Below are 17,885 nucleotides of genomic sequence, written 5' to 3'. Positions count from 1 at the left end.
CTATTTAGTATAAGTTTAACCCTTTTACGGACTGAACTAGATTATTTACGAAAAAGGTATACGTTGACTAATCATGGTCAATAGAGTTTTGTCCTGCATTATTTTTGGGCTTGAGCGACTAAATTTACGAAAAAAAGCATTGTGTAGTTTACTTATGTTTTTCTCCTGACTCCCTAAAACTTAAAAACACTGAGCTTCACTTTCTTCGGTCTCGTTAAATTTTTTTACGTTGAAAGAACTAAACAAGTTTTCTTTTTGTGTCTTTTCAAACTCTTTAAACATGAAAACAACATCGAGTTACCCCTTCACTGGACTTGTATAACTTAAACATTATAGGAATCGCCAATCATGATAGGACCGAACTACTCCTTCCTAGGGTTTGTTAAATATACTTTGAAGGGCTCATATGAAGGATGAGCTTACAAGACAAGCATATTTTATCCTCCTCAAGCTTTCCAAAACATAAAGAGGTACTTTCCAGTAATGGTGGGGCGGGGGGATTTGGAAAAATTGCTTATATTATAAAATTCAGTATGTCTCTCTTGAACATCACACTCCGTCACTTTTGTTTTTGGGTTGAGAAATTCATTTTCCTCTCATTTGACCATACCTCATTGAAAGTCTTCAGATGATTTACGTATTATTTTTGAGTCAAATTCTGCCAAGCCATAATGTCGTGTCACCGATATGTTTAAGAGAAGTCCAACCTCAGTGAAATTACTTTGTTATTCATAGTCTTCAATCACGTCGACCATACCTGAGTTAGTCCTAGATTACTCCAAACTTTTGTTCTTCAAAAATTGGCATGAGTTTCGGATCATAGGCCCTCCTGTGACGGGTCACTTCCTATTGACTTCAACTCATTATCTAGGAAGTTGATCTAGAAATATTTAGTACCTTGGAGCCTACATGCCTTATGGTAGGTTTCTCGCCTTCAACGATAGTTTCTCATCATTAATCTTCGATCGAATGATTTTATGAGTGTTTGACATCAACACATCTATTCACACTTCATAGATTGTACTGAAAGTACCTTGTGAACCATTATCATTATTGTTGGTTTCTCTCACGCTTATTAACAATTAACATCACTATCTGGTAATCAAGTGATTTCTACCATGTTCGACTACGATACATTCACTCACATGGCTAGATTCATACTACATATCGAGAGATGGAGATCAAGACCCTGGATCTAGTTTCATCCATCCAGGTTGCATGGAGTTATTAAATATTCATGATTGTAAACATAGATCCATTGATGGTTGCATCCATACTATGTTGTCTATTGACATGGATCTTCAGATGTATTTTCGTACTAGTTCTTTGAGACATTTATGCTTTGAGTATGGGAATGCCTACCTCAACGATGATTTTATATTGCATTATAATATTTGATTGATTGTTTTAGGTCTTCGACTGCAGTCTCTAACCCGAACCTCAGCATGATAAAGCGCTTCTATCATGAAACATCTCTTTTGACTTTGCACTTTAGGGGGAAATATGTTACATGCCATTTTGTCACATTAATCAAATTACCATTAGTTTGGATCTTTCGCTATCCATCAAATTATTCCAAGGAATCCCCTTGTAAGGCTTGAACCAAAACCATCCCTAAGAGAATGAAATTCCTGGATCCCAAGGCTCAAAAACCTATTTTTGGCTTCCTACATATTTCCCTAGTCCATTTTTGAGCATACGCAGAAGATTCCATTAGGAATTGTGAAAAAGTATGCTCTACCTAACATTATGGCTTGCACACGTGAATTAACGCAAGTAAAATTAAAAAGTAAAGTCTATAATCATTGTTAGTCGAATCTTTCCCAACCAACAAGCTTCGAATGGATGCCTATTCAACCCTGATCCCTCCCATCATGGAGCTACCTCCCTCTCTTTTTGGATCCCTATCCCACCATTTGTGGATCTCATCCCTTAGGAAAAGGATCCCAAACCTCCTCCTCTTGGCCTATAAAGCTAACACAAGCCAGCAGATTGAGGAGTACCATTGAAGGTAGGCTTATGCTGCAGAAATAAGAGTAGGAAACCTTTGATCCAAGGAGAGGGTTGGAGATTGTGAGAAGAGGCTTGTAACATCAAGGCTTTGAGACTATAAGTTTGTTCTCCATTTTATTTAATAAAAAGAAAGTGTTCTTTCCTAATTATGTCTTTTCTGATATCATTTATGGGATTCCTTGATCACTCACATATGTTATGATTGGTTATTGATTCAATTTATGATATATACTGAGTTAACTACTTAATTTATCTTCCATTCTATGTACTACATGCTTTGATCCTTTGTTTGTTTCTGTCTATGCAGATCTCCTTCAAGACATCATGGAGAATTTGTGGAAAGAACTCGAACAATCTCTAAAGCATCAAGGGGAAGTTAACTGTCAAAGGAAGTGAAAGAGACTTCAACAGACATTTAGATAAAAATGTTAAATGGTCTCTCTCATATTGTTTGTTTCATTCAATCATAAGATAAGTAAAGGTAGCAATTATTTCTTGTTTTCTACTAGATTTCTTTGATGTCTAGGGAAGTCCTGTTGAAAATAGCAACAAGAAATGCTAAATATAGAAGTGCTAAAAATAGCATTTCTATAAATAACATTTCAGGATACATTCTAATTTTAGTTAGTCCCTGAACTAAAATTGAGAATTAAAATTTGAATTTGATTTTAGCAACTATTTGAAAAATAATTAATTAATTCATCTTGAGTTAATTAGTTGGAGAAAATCAAACATGAAGTCTATATGAAGACATGCAACAGTTTCCCCTTTGATTGAGGAATTTATCCCTTGATTAAGGAGATAAGGATGAGTTGTACTTTGAGTTGTAATTAGTTAGCTCAGTTAACTGAGTTAAGTCCAGTTAGATTAGTTCCAATAGTTTGTGGAACTGATTGTGAGTTCAGTTAGTTAATGCATGCATGCATGTAACTACTGCACTTTAGATAACTGAATATTCTCTCATAAATAACTCATGCATGTCAATTCAGTCAGAGACTCAGTTGATATCAGATGATGGGACAGTGAACTATTAGTTGCAGGAATATTCCATTGAGGATATCTCTTACATGCAAAAGGAATTCATTCCTTAGAGATTTCACAGTTACTTCTGAGTTTGATGAGTTGTGTGAGAGGTCAATTCACACAGGTGGTAGCCAGAGGACCCAGGAGAAACTGCACAAGGAAATAGGAGGCTTGGAGGACTGGAGGAAGGCATATGTTGTGTATATTTAGTCTATGAGCAACATTGAGGGATTGTACTGAGAGTTGGATAGCTTGTGAGCTAAAGCTTTCTATAATCGGGACATATTTCCACTTGTATGATAATATAGAGATCGAGGTTTTTAGCTGAGGCTTTCCCCAAAGTATTCTTCTGTGTTCATGTGTGATTGATTTCTCATTCTCTGTTATATGTGTTCTAATTGATCTTCCTCAAAATCGATTAAGCTTCTGCAAGTTTTTTTGTAGAAGTAGATCAAGTATTTTGCTTTAGTATATTGCATTATCTAGTGATCTACAGTGGGAAATTCTACATGGTATCGGAGCAAAGGTGATCAAAGCAAAGAAAAGTATACAAAGAAGGGAGAAGTTCTAAGTTTAAAGTTCCTGATTATAGAATTCGAATTCTTATCACATCTCAAATTTCACCAATGGCGTTCAACAATTTGAGACTCGAGTATGCCCTTGATGGCAGCTCGAATTATATATCCTGGAAGGATCACATGGAAGCGGTATTAGAGGACAATGGTTTGAAGGACTTCATTGATCAAGAATTCCCCAAGCCAGCAGCTGCTAATGCCCAAGAATTGGTGGAATGGAAGAAATGTGTGGCTAGAGCGAGGAGGATTCTTCTGGAGGGAGTTTGAGACCACATAGTCTCGAGTCTCCATGGGAAGGAGACACCGTTTTCAATGTGGAAAACATTGAAGGATCTATATCAGAACAGTAGCGATAATAGGAAGCTGGCACTGAAAAACAAGCTTTGGAAAATCAGGTGTGAAAAGGGCGACACGATCTCTACATATCTGAACAAGCTCACCACCTGCAGGGATGATCTTGGAAGTGTAGGGATCATGACAATTGATGATGACATGGTGAGTCTTGCTCTCCTTGGTCTTCCTAAGAGCTGGCATAGCTACCAAGACTCGGTAAATGGAAGAGAGAAACTGCCAAATTGGGAACGGCTTTGGTCGGACCTAATGCAGGAGGAGATAAAGAGAAGCACCAGAGATGGATCTTCATCAAAGAAAGATGATGAAGAAAATCAAGCCTTAGCGAGTAAGGTGAGGAAAGGGAAAGGGAAGGCGTCCCATTCCAAATCCAATTCTTCCCATGGTGGGAAGAAGATTGACAAATCAAAAGTGAGATGTTTTCATTGTCATGAGGTGGGCCATTACGCTACAAATTTTCCAAAGAAGAAATCCTCGAAGTGATCCTCAAAGGGATCAAATGGTGAGGCACTCACCTCATAGTTCGAATTGGATTTCACCCTCATCGCATGTATGGTTTCATCGATGGTGGGGTGCGTTTGGTACCTGGATAGTGGAGCTTCATTCCACATGACCGACAATAAGAATCTTTTTAGTACCTTGGAGGAGAAGGACCTCCAGATGCGGATTGAGATGGGCGATGATGGAAAGTATCGTGTTTCAGGTGAAGGTACGGTTGTGTTTCAAAGGGAGCATGGAGCTCCTCTCACCTGACTGATGTAAAGTATGTACTGAAGAAGAATCTTGTGTCTGTCGCTATGCTGGAAGACAAAGGCTATGATGTAGTCTTTAGTAAAGGAAAGGCATTCCTGAGGCATATCGACACTGGACATACCAAGAGGATTGGGATTCGAGTAAAGAATCTCTACAAGTTAGAGGTAGACGACTGTGTTGCACTGAGTTCCAATTCAGAGTTGGTGCAGAGCCAAGATGTTGGCGAGCTATGGCATAGAATATTAGGCCACTTGCAACATGGGACCTTGAAGATCATGCAGCAGATTTCTACCGGACTTCCCAAGGGAAAACTAGAGAAAATGGATACATGTGAAGGTTGTACCTTGGGTAAGTATGCGAAATCTTCCTTTCAGGATCAAGACAGTAGAGCTGGAGAAATCCTGGAGCAAGTTCATACAGATGTGTGTGGACCATTCACTACAGCCTCCACCACTAAACAAAGGTACTATGTTATTTTGATTGATCATTTTTCTCGTAGATGTTGGATCTACTTTATGCAGAAGAAGGATCAAACTTTCTCAAGGTTTTGTGAGTTTAAAGCCTTAGTAGAGAAAGAATATGGAAAGAAAATAAGCGCCTTTCATAGCAAAAATGGTGGAGAGTATGTCTCCCAACAGTTTAAGTACTTCTGCACAGCAGAAGGAATTAAACAGGAGTTGACGGCACCCCATAACCCACAATAGAATGGGGTGGCTGAAAGGAAGAATAGATTGATTGTGGGAGCAACTTGGGCGATGTTGCATGACCAAAGCCTACCACTTCATTTGTGGGCTGAGGCATGCAATACAACAGTATACTTGCATAACAGAAGCCTACATCGTATACTGGGGATGAAGACACCAATGGAGGCCTTTTCTGAGAAGAGACCAGATGTGAGTCACTTCAGGATATTTGGATCATCAGTTAATTTCCATGTGACCAAAGATGCCTGGAAGAAGCTAGATCCAACAGCTGAGTTGGGGATACTTGTGGGGTACACTGATACACCCCACAACTATCAGGTGTTCTTGCCTACCAGTCATAGGATAGTGGTACGAAGAGATCTGAAGTTCGACGTGCAGAAAGCCATGCGAGTATCACTTGAGAGGGAGTTCAATTTGCATGCAGAGGAGGAACTTTTAGTTCCTAAGGAGGAGGAGCCTCAGACTAATGTGGAGCAGCCGCATGCAGAGGATCCGGGAGTGGAGACATCCACTCATGCTGAGTCTTCCAGAGATGGGCGGAAACACTCAAGGGAAGCTGACAAGTTGATGCTAGATGAGAGAGAGAATGTGGGATAGCCATCTTCTTAGCGCAGACAGAGGAGGTCACCCGAGCGGTACATTGGTTACATGGCCCTGGTTGGGGAGTGTGTAGAGACCAAACCTTCTTCTTTTGAGGAAGCAGTGCAGCAACCAGTCTGGGTTGATGCAATGGTGGAGGAGTATGACTCCATCGTTTGGAATTGTGTTTGGGATGTTGTCCCAAGACTAGAGGACAAGTCAATAGTGAGTTCCTGATGGCTTTACAAGGTAAAGCAAGCATCTAATGGCAATGTTGAGAAACATAAGGCAAGGTTTGTTGCCTGTGGTTTCTCACAAGTCGAGGGGATCGACTACGATGAGACTTTTGCTCCTATAGCAAGGTACTCATCTATCAGATCGATGTTGGAACTATCAGCTCAGATGGGTTGGAAGATCCATCAGATGAATGTGAAGACTACATTCCTCAATGGAAAGATTGAGGAAGAGGTGTACATTGAGAAGCTAGAAGAATTTGAGACCTTAGATCATGAGTCGCATGTGTGCCGACTCAAGAGAATATTGTACGGGCTGGATTAAGCACCTCGTGCTTGGTACACTAGGATCGATAGCTATTTCACCAGGTTGGACTTCACTAAGAGTGAAGCAGATGCGAACCTTTACCACATCATGGTAGAAGGTAAGCCATTGATCATTGTTCTTTATGTTGATGATCTGATATTGACAGGTGATGATCAGTTGATCAAGTCTTGCAAGGAGGACCTTGCAAGAGAGTTCGAGATGAAAGACATGGGTCTTATGCACTACTTTCTAGGCATGGAAGTGTGGCAAAAGGATGGGGAAGTGTTTGTGTCTCAAGGCAAGTATGCCAATGAGATCTTTAGGCGATTCCACATGGAGAAGTGAAAGCCCATGCAGACTCCTCTAGCTGGTAACTGTAGGAAGGAGGATGCTACTTCAGGTGAGCTAGCAGCTCCTACTGTTTATCGACAACTTGTGGGTTCATTGATGTATCTAGTGAACACATGACCAGATTTGTGCTTTGCAGTGAACCAGCTGAGTCAAGCTATGGTTCAGCTTACCAAGCTGCTTTGGAATGCAGTGAAGCATGTGCTGAGATACCTCAGAGGCACATATTAGTATGGATTTTGGTACAAATGGATAGATGGAGTGAAGCTTTAGGTCTTCACAGATGCAGATTGGGCAGGGAGTCCATAAGACTTGAAGAGCACTTTAGGAGGAATCTTCAACCTTGGTTTAGTTGGAGTTTCTTGGTACGGCAGGAAACAGAGGTCAGTTGCACTTAGCTCAGCAGAGGCTGAATACATGGCTGCCAATCAGGCAGCATGTGAGGCCATTTGGATGCGGAAGATTGTAGTTGGATTGTTTGGTCAGAGGATGGATCCAACTGTGATCTATTGCGATAATCAGAGTTGTATCAAACTCTCTGAGAATCTAGCATTTCATGACAGGTCCAACCACATTCCGGTATCATCATCTTCGAGACTGTGTGGTGAAGAGGATCATGTTGTTACTGTATGTTTCGACCGAGGAACATGATGCAGATATTTTGACTAAGGCATTGTCAAAATGTAAGTTCGCGTTCCATAGAGACAAGATTGGGGTGACAGATAATCCCTTTCTTGTTCAGAGGGAGTGTTGAAAATAGCAACAAGAAATGCTAAATATAGAAGTGCTAAAAGTAGCATTGCTATAAATAGCATTTTGGGATACATTCCAATTTTAGTTAGTCCCTGAACTAAAATTGAGAATTAAAATTCGAATTTGATTTTAGCAGCTGTTTGAAAAATAATTAATTAATTCATCTTGAGTTAACTAGTTGGAGAAAATCAAACATGAAGTTTATGTGAAGACATGCAACAGTTTCCCCTTTGATTGAGGAAGTTATCCCTTGATTAAGGAGATCAGGATGAGTTGTAATTAGTTAGCTCAGTTAACTGAGTTAAGTCTAGTTAGATTAGTTCCAATAGTTTGTGGAACTGATTGTGAGTTCAGTTAGTTAATGCATGCATGCATGTAACCACTACACTTTAGATAATTGAATATTCTCTCATAAATAACTCATGCATGTCAGTTCAGTCAGAGACCTAGTTGAGATCAGATGATGGGACAGTGTACTATTAGTTGCAGGAATATTCCATTGAGGATATTTCTTGCATGCAGAAGGAATTCATTCATTGGAGATTTCGCAGTTACTTCTGAGTTTGATGAGTTGTGTGAGACGTCAATTCATACAGGTGGTAGCCAGAGGACCCAGGAGAAACTGCGCAAGGAAATACGAGGCTTGGAGGACTGGAGGAAGGCATATGTTATGTATATTTAGTCTATGAGCAGCATTGAGGGATTGTACTGAGAGCTGGATAGCTTGTGAGCTAAAGCTTTGTGTAATTTAGACATATTTCCACTTGTATGATAATACAGAGATCGGGGTTTTTAGCTGAGGCTTCCCCAAAGTATTATTCTGTGTTCATGTGTGATTGATTTCTCATTCTCTGTTATATGTGTTCTAATTGATCTTGCTCAAAATCGATTAAGCTTCCGCAAGTTTGTTTGTAGAAGTAAATCAAGTATTTTGCTTTAGTATATTGCATTATCTGGTGATCTACAATGGGAAATTCTACAAATCCATATTGTCCGCAAGAGGGATTATTCTGCCTAACACCCCTCACTTCCTCTCTCTTTCTCTTTCTCTGCTCATCACTCTCTCTCCTACTCTCTCTCCCTCTCCCTTTATCTCTATCTACCTCTATAATGCTTCTCTCTCTCTCTCTCTCTCTCTCTCTCTCTCTCTCTCTCTCTCTCTCTCTCTCTCTCTCTGTATCCCTCCATCACTTGCTTAGACCCTCCTTCACAAAAGCCCCCCTCAATATGTGTATCTCTCTCTCTCTCTCTCTTTGTATCCCTCCATCACTTAATCAGTCCCTCCTTCACAACAACCCCCTATTGGGAGCAGGGTCACCTAAGGGCAGTTTTGGGGCTAAAAGCCCATGTTTGAGTCAAATTTTGTAATAAAATTGTAAAGTCTCTGCATTTTGTGGTCACGGAGCGCGAAGGTGTCATGTGTCATAAAGGGTAGTCTGCCCTTAGTTTTGTAAAGTAAAGTCGGCTGTAAGAGATCTACCCATGGTCTGCGGACCATGGGATTGTATAAAAAGAGCTAAGCTCTAAGTAGTTTTAGAGACACAAAAAAGACAATGTAAGAGAGTCGTAGCTCTGAAGTAAGAAGTCTAATTCTTGGGTTGTAGCGTAGGTAGAGGCTCTACAGCTGAGTGCGTAAAGGCCTAGGGTAGAATTCCGCAACTAAGTGCACGGACCCCTGTAGTTGTGCGCACAGGGTGGATAGAGTCTGTAATCACTTGGAAGATATCAATAAAGAGAAATATTCGGCAATTCTTGTGTCTTTTTTATGTTGATGCATCTTAATATGTTATTTATGAATTTCCTTTATTATGCTTATGTAATGCGCGAATGAATGCAATTACTTTGAATAATTGAATGCATTTACGAATATCTATTTACGCAGTGTTAACTATAATTGTTTGATAAGATAAGAAAGTCACTTATATTAATTGGGGAATCTACATGACACATTGCCATAGCAGCGCAAAAGTACCTGAGTAGCAGGCTAGGGTTGCACGAAGGTCGATCGTACCCTTTCGCGAAGGTATTTAAAGATGGAATAGAGGGCTCATCTAGTAAGCCCTAGAGCGAAGCAACCTACACGAAGGCAGGGATAGAGGGAATCAAACGACATCACAACCATCTCAGGGTGCAAAAACTTGGTTCCAACATCCCCCCATACTGCTTCGGGTGAGACTTTGGTCTGCGCTCTGCGGGCTGATGCCGAAAGGGCGAGTAGTGTAGGGATTTGTTTGGCTAATTAACGCTGAACCCAGGTCAGGCCCCCCCAAGCCAACAAATGGTTCCGTTGCAGGGTTGTAGATTCTGGAGATAGCATACCCGTACAGCTTCTTAACCAACTTGAATTTTTTCTTCATTGACTTTACGAGAGCCTGCTCACCACCCTTTCTGCCAAAGATCATGGCTGGATTCTCACATGTATACAGAAGGTGCATTATGCGGTGAATCAACCTATCTGTGATGGGTATCGGCTCCTCCATTCACAGACACCCATCATGCACCAAGCATAATAGCTACTTGATGACCAAAACTGTCACCGAGGTGCGGTTATAGTGCAGCACCTAGAGCAGGTTAGGAAACCCTACCTTTTCTACTCCCTTGAGCCACATCTATAGCTCCAATGCAGTCATTTACGTATTCATATCTTTGATGCAGAGCATCAGCTGCTCGATCGCCAGGTGTGGGAACTTCTCGTGATCCGCCAAGTCCTAGTCTTCAAGCTTCAGTAGGGGCACTTGTTCCAAGCATGGATCATCGAAAACAATTTCATCCGACAGTAGAGGGGTTTGCAAGGGAGTCTTACTCTCATCAATGTCCTTTGGGACCTTGGACTTAGGCTTGCATGGAGGGACATACTCCGGAAACCACATAATAGGGTCCGTGCCCTGGGCTTCAACCTCCTCCACTTCCGTTCCCACATCCTCATCATCCATCGGGATGTCTTCGATATCTTCCTCCTCTGGTTCTAGGTTTATAGCCTTGCCTTTCTCTTGTGCAGTGGGCTTTGGTGGGTTTCTCCTTGGTGATGTGTGCACCGGTATGGCAGGTTGCTTTCCCTTCTTGTCCTTCACAGTCTCCTTAGTTGGGGTTGGCTTTGGTCTTGGCATTCTCAGCAATTTAGGGACCTCTACCAATACTTCGGCCACTTCCGGAGCAGCTACTTCTGCCTCTCTTTCCATTTCCTGTGTCAGCTCCTCTACTACTTGTTCGGTATTTATAATTTCTGTGGGTGTTGACATAACACTTTCTAACAGGGCTCATGACATCTCTGGCAAGTTCACAAATGCAGGAGTCTCTTTGAAAGCCTCGAAGAATTCTCGGTCCATAGGTGTCTGAGAGCTCAACAACTCAATACTCAAAATGCCAAGTGTTTCTTGCTAGATAGCCACTTGTAATTTATAGGGCATTTTAAATTCAAATCCGACTGTTCCCCCCAAATTCAGTTCATTAATGCCAGATTGGCGCAGATTTTCAAGGATCTGAGCCATAAATTTCGTCTTAAATGTTGGTCGCCCGCTCCATTTGGCCTCACTTCTTCTGTCAAATCATGAATAGTGACTTTAACAGTCACTTTTTGGCCGACCTGCGCGATTTCTCCCTGGGTAGCGCAACTCCCTCTGCGCTGCTGTGGACCCTGTGACACTTCCTTGCTTCACACCATCCTCCAATCATGCAACTCCCCAACCCAAGCAGTGTAGTTTATAATCTCGTGCCTCCTTTCAGCTGCCTAGAGCACTAAGACTGTGCTACCTTCATTTAGTCACATGGTCGAACCGCTAGTGTATGGCTTCAAGCGACTGCCATTCACCTTTCCTGGGAAGGGTTCTCCATTCAATTTGACCAGTTGTACCGCTCCTCCATTGGTAATTTCCTTAATGACATAGGGCCCTAACCAGTGCATTCTGAATTTCCCTGGAAATTTATCAAACTTACTATCATATAGCAAAACCAGGTCATTTACCTTAAATGAGTGCAACTTAATGTGTCGATCATGCCATGCCTTTTCGCGCTGCTTTTGGATCTACCGGTGAAATCCAGCCAAACATCTCTCTTCCTCGAGCTCATTCAGTTATGTGAGCCTCTCCTCCAAGGCTCTGCGATCCATTATACCTGTGAGCACTATTATGTGCAGACTAGGCACAATATATTCCATAGGTATTACCACTTCAACACCATAGACAAGCCTAAAGGGGGTTTTTCCAATTAGCTTCTTGCATGTCGTTCGATAAGCCCATAGTACTGTAGGTATGCGTAGGTCGCAATCACTTCGCTGAGCGTTGCAAACCTTGGTCAGCGCGTTCTTGAGCACCTTGTTGAATGCCTCCACCATCCTGTTAGCCTGCGGGTGATAAAGTGTGCTTTTTTGGTGGTATACCTAAAATTATTCCGTCAGCACGCTAATCGTCTCATTTAGGAAGTGCGTACCACGATCAGTCATCAAGATCTTTGGACAGCCAAATCGCGTCAGTACGTCCTCAAAGAGGAATTTCGCAACGTCACACCTGTGCAATCCTTCACAAGTTGTGCCTCTGCCCAACAAGTCAAATACTCCATCGCGGTGATAATATACCTTGCTCATGTCTTTCCTTGGGGTTGAATGGGTCCCACAAAATCTATCGCTCACTTCTGAAAGGGTTGCAACGTCATATGTGGATTCAAAGGCATCTCATCCCTCCACGATGGCCTACCAGTCCTTTGGCACACATCACACACCTTGTAATATGCTTTTGAGTCCTGATGGAGGGTTAGCCATCACAACCCTATGCGTAGAATCTTCTGTGTGGTTGTTCTTCCTGCATAATGTCCTCCCGCGGTGCCCCCATGAGTGTCTGCGAGGATGCTTCTTCTTTCGAACTCAAGTTCATACTGTCACAATATCTCATCAGTCCCCATCTTGTACGGATTCCCAGCGATGACAGAGAAATCTGTCGCGTGCACCACTAATTCCTTCTTTTGTTGGATAGTGTATCCTTCCGGTGTAGTACCTATCATTAGGAAATGTATTATATCCTCAAAATGACCATCCGTGACGCACACCGCAAATAGTTGTGTTTCAAGCAATCATTCTTCCAAGTTAGTGGGTTCCTCCCCCATTTCGATGCGCGAAAGATGGTCTGGTCCCGCGTTCAGTCATCCAGGCTTCATAATAACTTCAAAATCATACTCCTAGAACAATAAGAGCCACCTGCAGATTCTCCCACCCAACACAGGATTATTGACCAGGTACTTCAACACGGAGTCATCCATATACATCTTAAAATGGCCTCCCAGCAAGTAGTGCCTAAACTTCTGGAGCACATAAACCATAGCTAACCCTTCGCGTTTGGTGGTGGATAGTGCAGCAGCAGACTGCACGCAGTTGTTTGAGAAATCCATTGAGGTCATGAAAAGCTTGCAGGAGGACCCCAATATACAAAGACTAGAGGCAGAAGCGCACGAGCTACAAAAGTGCTACGATGAGGTTAAGGGCACAGCGCAAACTATCTCGCTGACACAAAGGCTAACCAAGCTGCAAGAGGCCAAGTAGCTAAAGGAACAGGTGGACGCAGCACTACACAAGGAAGCAGTGTTGAAGGTGAGACTAAAGCCCTAGTTGGAGGAAGCTTACGCAGTCACAGGAAATATTGAAGGAAAGCTTACGACTCTGCAAGCGACGCAACAAAAGCTTTAGACTGACAGTGCAGGAGCAGTGACTGAGAAGACAATGGAAGATGTGAAGCAGGCGGTAGCTTAGTGCACAACCAAGCTTGTGGTCATATGGGTCGAGTTGGATGGGCTTCATACAAAGATCTTCGCGCCTACCGAGTGACTCGAGGGTGAGTCACGATTTTTGTGTTGGGGGCCTGTTGGGAGTGGGATCCCCCCAGGGAATTTTTGGGGCTAAAAGCCCATGTTTGAGTCAAATTTTGGAAAAAAATTGTAAAGTCTTTGTATTTTGTGGTCGTGGAGCGCGAAGGTGTCATGTGTCATAAAGGGTAGTCTGCCCTTAGTTTTGTAAAGTAAAGTCAGCTGTAAGAGATCTACCCATGGTCTGCGGACCATGGGATTGTATAAAAAGAGCTAAGCTCTAAGTAGTTTTAGAGACATAGAAAAGACAATGTAAGAGAGTCGTAGCTCTGAAATAAGAAGTCTAAGTCTTGGGTTGTAGCATAGGTAGAGGCTTTGTAGCTGAGTGTGCAGAGGCCTAGGGTAGAATTTCACAGTTGAGTGCGCGGACCCCTGCAGCTGTGTGCGCAGGGTGGATAGAGTCTGTAATCACTTGGAAGATATCAATAAAGAGAAATATTTGGCAATTCATGTGTCTTTGTTCTGTTGATGCATCTTGATATGTTATGTATGAATTTCCTTTATTATGCTTATGTAATGCACGAATGAATGCAATTACATTGAATAATTGAACGCATTTATGGATATCTATTTACACGATGTTAACTATAATTGTTTGATAAGATAAGAAAATCACGTAGATTAATTGGGTAATCTGCATGACACGCTGCCATATCAACATAAAAGTACCTGAGCAGCAGGCTAGCGCTGTGCGAAGGTCGATCGTACCCTTTTGCGGAGGTATTGAAGGATGAAATAGAGGGCTCATCTAGTAAGCCCTAGAGCGAGGTGACTTGCGTGAAGGCAGGGATAGAGGGAATCAAACAACATCACAACCATCTCAGGGTGCGGAAACTTGGTTCCAACATCCCCCCATACTGCTTCGGGTGAGACTTCGGTCCGCGCTCCGCTAGCTAAAGCTGAAAGGGCTAGTAGTGTAGGGATTTGTTTGGCTAATTAACACTAAACTTGGGTCAGGCCCCCTCAAGCCAACACCCCCCTCAATCTATGTATCTCTCTCTCTCCCTCTCTCTCTCTCTCTTAGTCCCTCCTTGAAAACAACCCCCCTCAATCTTTGTATATCTATACCTCCCCTCCTTCACTCCTTCTCACTCCTCCTCTCCTTCACTCTCTCTCATTCCTTCTCTCTTTATTTGTGTCCTCCCCCCTCTCTCCTCACTCTCTCTCTATGTCTCCTCAATCACTCACTCTCTATATCTCACTCCCTTCTACCCTTTGTCTTCCCCATTCAACTCTCTTTCTATCTCTCCCTCTCATCTTCTCTCCCTCCCTCTCTTTCCACCATCCCTCTCTCTCCCCCCTCTCTCCCACTTATTCTTTCCTCTCTCTCTCTCTCTCTCTCTCTCTCTCTCTCCACCCTCTATATCCTTTTCTCACTCCCTCCCACCCTTGTTCTCTCTCTCTTTCTCTCTCACTCCATCACTCTCTCTAACCCCATCACTTTTATTATCTCTTCATCTCTCTTCCTCTTCCTCCACATCCATATCTCTTTATCTCTATCTACATCCATCACTCTCCCTCCTCTCTATCTCACTCTCCTTTTTACTCTCCAATTCTTTGTTTCTTTCTCTACCCCCCATCACTCTCTCTCTTTCTTAGCCTTATTCTCTCTTCCCCCTCCTCCATCTCCCTTTCTCTCTATCTCTATGTACCTCAATTGCTTTCCTTCCTCTCTCTCCATCCCTCTCTCCCCCCAATCACTTAATCACTCCCCCCCTTCCCCTTCCTCTCTCTTTGTCTATCCCTCCTTCCATACCTCAATCTCGCCTTCATGAAAACCCTCTCTACCTTTATCTCTCCCTCCCTCTCCCACCTCTCTCTCATCTCTCTTTCTCTTCACCCTCCTCTCTCCCCATATCTATCTCTCATCATCCTATCTCTAGCATTATCTCCTTCCTCCCTCTCTCCTTTTCTCCCTCCCTTTCTCATTACCACCTCCCTCTCCTCTCTCTCCCTCACTCTACTTCTTTTTCTTTCCATCTCTAACTTGGGGACACAATCTTTCCCCCTCCCCCCTCTCTCTCTTTCTCTCCCTATCTCACTTCCACTATCTCTCTATTTTCCATTATTCTTTCTCATTATGTCCCTCCCTCTTTCTCTCTCTCATTTTTCCCCTCCCTCTCTTCCACGAATCTCTCTCTCTCCCCGACTTATTCTCCTTCTCTCTCCTTTTCCCACTATCTTGCCCCACCTCAACCCTTTACCTACTTTCTAGGTCTAGAAATGCATGCATATTCCTAAAGCTAAGAACATATATGCCTTTAAAAAAGTGTTTTCATTCACAAACTGCGTGTGCATTCTTAGAGCTAGGAATGAGCATGTAGTTCTTGAAATTAAAATTGGTGGGAAGATTATATGCACAATGAGTTGGTTGCTTGGGACATAGGTTGTGAATGAAAAACCTAGCAGTTTAGGATACAAACACATGAAAACCTTAACTTTTCATTAACATCTCTATAGATCTCTATTTTTTATGTTATATTTATATATGTTAGACAAATCCCTCCTCTCTCTTTCTCACTTTATCCCTCCCCCCTCTTTCTCTCTCTCATTTTCCCCCTCCTCCTCTCCCACAAGTCTCTCTTTCTCTCTCCTCAAATCTCTCTCCTCTCTCCCTTCCCCACTGTCCTGCCCCACCTCAACCCTATACCTAGCTTCTAGGTCTAGAAATGCATGCATATTCTTAAAGCTAAGAACACATATGCATTTTAAAAAGTGTGTTCATTCACAAACTGCATGTGAATTCCTAGAGAAAGGAATGAGCATGTAGTTCTTGAAATTAAACTTGGTGGGAATCTCATATGCACAATGAGTTGGTTGCTTGGGACGTACGTTGTGGATGAAAAACTTATTGGTTTAGGATACAAACACATGAAAACCTTAAATTTTCATAAACATCTCTATATCTATATTTATGATGTTATATTTATATATGTTAGACAAATCCATTGTCCACGAAACTACACACACATATAGAGTTAACTATGCAAATTCGTAATGTTTTTCTTTTTATAAAGTTAGTAGTACTTACTATTTTTAGTATATTTTTTCCTTGACATATATCAAAATATTAAAATATATCCCTCTTATTTCCCCATAACTTTTGTTTTTTAGCATTTGAAGTAAAAGTTATATGGTTCACTAGTAGACACTAAGAGTGGCGATCTAAAAAAAAACTTATTTGACAATGTTAAGACCCTTTTACGTAGAACTAACAGAATTAATTTCAAGAATATAATGACTTTCATAATTTAAAAACTAGTGCAATCATATAAATTAAATGACTAGCAAATGCCCATAGGCTTCAATAGATAATAAGCACCAAAACACTTACTTCATCATAATTCTCAAGTTGTTAAAATTAAGCATATCATAAGAATTAACTAAATTATAACTTTATTTAAAATAATAATAATTATTAATGATAACAAGAATTAATATATAAGTTAAACATGTATACATTTTAAAAAAATATATGTAACAAGATTCTTAACCATGGAGATTCGACCCCACTTTACTATGGAGATTCTTAATATGTAAATAAGTTTTGTTAAGATACCATGGTTTATCAATACCACATACCCAAAAAAACCATGACTCATTTCATATAACACTACTTCATATGACATTTTTTATTAATCAATTTAAATAAAATGGAAAAAAAGGAATAACTACTTTGGAAATAAATCTCATCATTTGATTTATGTATACTACTAAGTATATTCTAGAATATTCTTTGAATATTAAAGCCTTATCATTCAACGAATAATTATTGATCATTAAATTAAAATTCTAGAAGCTCAATTCCAAAATAGACATGTCTATTAGCATAAATATATAAAATAAATATTATAAATTTTAAAAAATTATTTTCCCACAAAAACCATATGTTCTCTACAATTTTACATTTTTTTTGTAATCCAATTCCATCATTTATGTAGTCAAAGATAACACTAAAAAAATTATACATTATATTTTGGATGAAAAAAGACATATCATTGTTAGGAAAACTCAAATTCTCATAATTATACACAACTTTTATAAATAAAAATATATTTTCAGAAAATTAATTTATTTTCTACTTTTAATCTTTTGTTCTCTATTCAAATTCATTATAAAAATACCTCCAATCATCCTTCCAAATTTAAATTACCACTCATACACTATCACAAAAAAAACCTAACTTATCCCTGCCTTATTGTATTTTAAAATAACCCAATCACATTACCTTTTCAAATCTCCTTTCAAAAATTTTAAAAAATATATACAACGAAAATTCTAACTTAAAAGAAACCTCTTCTAAGTGAGTTCTCTCTTTAATGAATATAAAAACTGCATGGAGTAAAATTTCGTTATAATTTAAACGTATTTACATAGGATATGTCCCCCGTATACAAAG

Source organism: Pinus tabuliformis, chromosome 8 (genome assembly GCF_031772625.1).
Source record: "Pinus tabuliformis cultivar Carrire ecotype Pingquan chromosome 8, CPIR1, whole genome shotgun sequence".
NCBI classification, from domain to species: domain Eukaryota; kingdom Viridiplantae; phylum Streptophyta; class Pinopsida; order Pinales; family Pinaceae; genus Pinus; species Pinus tabuliformis.
The sequence above is the reverse complement of the archived record's forward strand: the minus strand, read 5'-3'. Positions refer to the sequence as shown.